Source organism: Hemibagrus wyckioides, unplaced genomic scaffold, assembly GCF_019097595.1.
Source record: "Hemibagrus wyckioides isolate EC202008001 unplaced genomic scaffold, SWU_Hwy_1.0 Contig2, whole genome shotgun sequence".
Lineage (NCBI taxonomy): Eukaryota > Metazoa > Chordata > Actinopteri > Siluriformes > Bagridae > Hemibagrus > Hemibagrus wyckioides.
The window spans coordinates 691,335-695,146 of NW_026690780.1; the positions used below are offsets into that span (position 1 = coordinate 691,335).

A 3,812-nucleotide genomic window follows, 5' to 3' on the forward strand; every position below is an offset into this window, starting at 1 on the left:
TCAGGCAGTGAGGGCTTAACAGACATACATGAGACAGCGAAGGTTAAAATTCACAGTGTATTTATTTGGTGCACATAGGGAAAAAAAGAATCTTTGAGTACAAAATTCAGTGAAAATAGAAAAAGGAGCAAAATAGGGAAAACATGGTTACACAGCCATGGTTGATGGCTGAAAGGGGCTGAAAGGGGTCCAGGTATGGTGGAGCAGTGACGAGTGCAATGGCTTAGGGATGTCTTGCCTAAGTGTCAGGATGGCCGAGTGGTCTAAGGCGCCAGACTCAAGGTTCAAACCTTCCCCCTGATGTAAGGAGGATTCTGGTCTCCGAATGGAGGCGTGGGTTCGAATCCCACTTCTGACATGATCCTTTAGGGGCAGTGGTGGCTCAGGTGGTTAAGATCAGGGGTTCAAGCACCAGCACTGCCAAGTTGCCACTGTTGGGCCCTTGAGCAAGGCCCTCTCTGCTCCAGGGGTGCCCTGTGCTCTGACCCCAGCCTCCAAGGATGGGAAATGTGAAAAAAGAATTTCACTGTGCTGTAATGTATATGTGACAAATAAAGGCATTTTCATTTCATTTCTTCGGTCTCCAACAGCTTTGCCATGCTTCACTCCTTCACACCGCTTCACTCCTTCACATGGCTGCTCCACACCGCAGCCATGTGCTCCTCTGCTATCCAAAACATTGATGGTGCTGAACCAGCACAGTCTGTTCAGGTTTTTTATCAAGAAGAAAAACCTTAAAACATGTATCTTCAATTCAGTAAAACTTTCAATATAACAGAACTGTCAAAATTTTTGTACAGTGCAGCTGGATTTATGCTTTTTATATTCTTGAGTCTACTAAACTTTCCCTAGGTTCTACCTAGCTATAACCTTGCCATTTTAAAAAACATGTCCCCACCAAGAGATGTCAGAGTGACCATTTTAGCAATTATAAAGGAAACCCAGCAAATCTGTACACTCTATAGATTACACTGAGCACCTGCTTAGATACAGAACTGCTCTGAACAGCAGCTGATCAGCGTATTTCTCTAATATCAATAATGCCAGCTGTAATAATTGATTTATTTTGAAGATGAGAGCCCGAGCTGCTTCTTTATATTTTCTGTAGTGTAGTGGTTATCACGTTTGCCTAACACGCGAAAGGCCCCCGGTTCAAAACCGGGCAGAAACAACCCAAGGCTTTTGAGCTTTGCTTCAGTATGCGTCCACTCGTCCTAATCGGCACCCTGAAGGTGACTGGAGCAGTTTCTCCACAATGTGATGCCTAGTTTGAAATGCGCTTTAGTGCTTAGAAAATGAACAAGTGTCTACTTCAAATCAAGCAGCGCGTAGGGGCTTTTGCTGCAGGCAGCAAGCAACCACTTAGAACACAAGTGGAAATCACTTGTGGAAAGACCTCTCACAAGCAGAAAATGAACAAGTGTCTACTTCAAATCAAGCAGCGCGTAGGGGCTTTTGCTGCAGGCAGCAAGCAACCACTTAGAACACAAGTGGAAATCACTTGTGGAAAGACCTCTCACAAGCAGAGAAGCCTTCGTCACACTCTTGCCAAAGCCTGCTAAACACAGCTGGAGGACTGTCCTGTTCCGTTTGCCTTTTCAAGGGCGGCCCTCGTACATTTGCCACGCTCCAACATGCGGTTTAAAGGTCGTGCGTTGGCCGGGAATCGAACCCGGGTCAACTGCTTAGAAGGCAGCTATGCTCGCCACTATACCACCAACGCCTGTGGTTGCTTACTCATTACTCGGTTGAAGGAACGCTTAAGCCTTTGCGTTGATCGATTATTTATTTATTTACTTACTTTGCGGTTCCCCCGCCGAAAGGAAACGCTTTCCTTCGCTTCTGTTTCTGTAGTGTAGTGGTTATCACGTTCGCCTCACACGCGAAAGGTCCCCGGTTCGAAACCGGGCAGAAACATCTTTTGGTGGTCAGGGGCTTGTGCTTTGCGTCGAATAAGACTCGAGTATTGCGCTCTGTAGCACCCGTGCCTTGGGAACAAGCAGAAACTGAGATCCGGCCCCACTCCCACATAGTTTCTGTAGCGTGACTGTTTTCACGTTTTCTGCTCATTTGCGCTGGCGAACAAAAGTCTTGATATTGTCTTTTTTTTGTTTTCTATTTTGGTTTAATTGATTTATTTTGAAGATGAGAGCCCGAACAGTTTCTTTGTAGTTTCTGTAGTGTAGTGGTTATCACGTTCGCCTAACACGCGAAAGGCCCCCGGTTCGAAACCGGGCAGAAACAACCTAAGGCTTTTGAGCTTTGCTTTAGTATGCGTCCACTCGTCCTAATCGGCACCCTGAAGGCGACTGGAGCAGTTTCTCCACAATGTGATGCCTAGTTTGAAATGCGCTTTAGTGCATAGAAAATGAACAAGTGTATACTTCAAATCAAGCAGGGCTTAGGGGCTTTTGCTGCAGGCCGCAAGCCATCACTTACACCGCAATTGGAAATCGGAAAGAGCTCTCACCAAAGAACTCTGGCCAAAGCCTGTCAAATGCAACTGGTGGACATTGCTGTTCCGTTTAGACTTTCGAGACCGGGCAGAAACAAGCCTTGAGCTTTGCTCCAGTAAGAGCCCACTTGTCCTAATCAGGACCCTGAAGGTGACATACTCACAATTTGCTACTTTTTAAAAAACATGTGTTCATTCATATCTAAGAATATTGTATTTTGCAATAATAAAAATGTTTACTCACCCAGTGAAAGCCACAGATACATGAATATAACAGTGAACATGATGACTGGTCTCAGCTGATTGAAAATATTCTTTCTTTACTCTGATATGTTAACATCATAAAGGTTCATGAAGCTCCACCCCAAAGCATCACATGACAGTGTCAGTGATGTTAGTGTTGATTCTTATTGAAACATCCTGGCTATACATTCATTTGGAACCTGTCCTGAACATGCAGTAAACAAACAATAACAGAATGAAAGATTTTTAATAAGGAGAAATATTTATTCCATTTCATAACATTAATCAATAATTGAATTAGAAAATACTTTGTTGTGTGGATTATAAATAGTGCATCTACTTTGGGACATTTAGGGTTTTTTTTGTTTATTTTGAAGCCTGTTTGTTGTCCTGCATCTTCAATAAACAAGCTACAGTTAGTCCAGAATGCAGCCGCCAGAGTTCTTACCAGATCAAGAAAATATGATCATATAACCCCAATATTATCATCCGTGCACTGGCTACCTGTTAAGTTTAGAATTGACTATAAACTAGCTCTACTCACATACAAGGCTCTAAATGGTTTAGCTCCCACCTATCTATCCAGTCTTCTAACACATTACAATCCACCACGCTCTTTAAGATCACAAAATTCTGGACTTCTAGTAGTTCCCAGAATATCAAAGTCCACAAAAGGGGGTAGAGCGTTTTCGTATTTAGCTCCAAAACTCTGGAATAGTCTTCCGGACTGTGTTCGGGGCTCAGACACAGTCTTCCAGTTTAAATGTAGACTAAAGACTTATCTCTTTAGCCAGGCATACATCTAACACTTCCCATAACCTTGCACTCCAGTACATCTGATTAAATGCACATTCAGCTAGTACTGCTAATATTATGAACAGCAGCTACGCTAATGCTGGTCCATTGTTTCCTTTCTTCTACCCATCCCGAGGCATACAGAGACTGTGCCGGCTCCAGTGGCATCCGGAGATGGACCAGCTCCAGCCGGGTTCTGCTTGTGAGGATTGGGATATTCAAGCAGCGCCATGGACAACAACCTCCTTATTGATTCACATAACACTATACACATGCTGTATCTACATCACACAATTGTCACCCAAATGAGGATGGGTTC

The 3,812-nt window shown here is 43.8% G+C and overlaps 5 non-coding genes across 5 annotated transcripts; 4 read left to right on the plus strand and 1 right to left on the minus strand.

Moving 5' to 3' along the window:
* Positions 1-244: 244 nt before the first annotated feature.
* trnal-caa (transfer RNA leucine (anticodon CAA)) lies at positions 245-358 on the plus strand. Its single transcript has 2 exons — positions 245-282; positions 313-358. It is a non-coding gene; the product is annotated as a tRNA-Leu (tRNA).
* Positions 359-1,098: 740 nt separating this feature from the next.
* On the plus strand, positions 1,099-1,171 carry trnav-aac (transfer RNA valine (anticodon AAC)). The gene has a single exon. It is a non-coding gene; the product is annotated as a tRNA-Val (tRNA).
* A 480-nt stretch (positions 1,172-1,651) lies between these two features.
* Positions 1,652-1,723, minus strand: trnar-ucu (transfer RNA arginine (anticodon UCU)). Its single transcript has one exon. It is a non-coding gene; the product is annotated as a tRNA-Arg (tRNA).
* Positions 1,724-1,844: 121 nt separating this feature from the next.
* On the plus strand, positions 1,845-1,917 carry trnav-cac (transfer RNA valine (anticodon CAC)). The gene has a single exon. It is a non-coding gene; the product is annotated as a tRNA-Val (tRNA).
* A 254-nt stretch (positions 1,918-2,171) lies between these two features.
* trnav-aac (transfer RNA valine (anticodon AAC)) lies at positions 2,172-2,244 on the plus strand. The gene has a single exon. It is a non-coding gene; the product is annotated as a tRNA-Val (tRNA).
* The last annotated feature ends 1,568 nt before the right edge of the window (positions 2,245-3,812 follow it).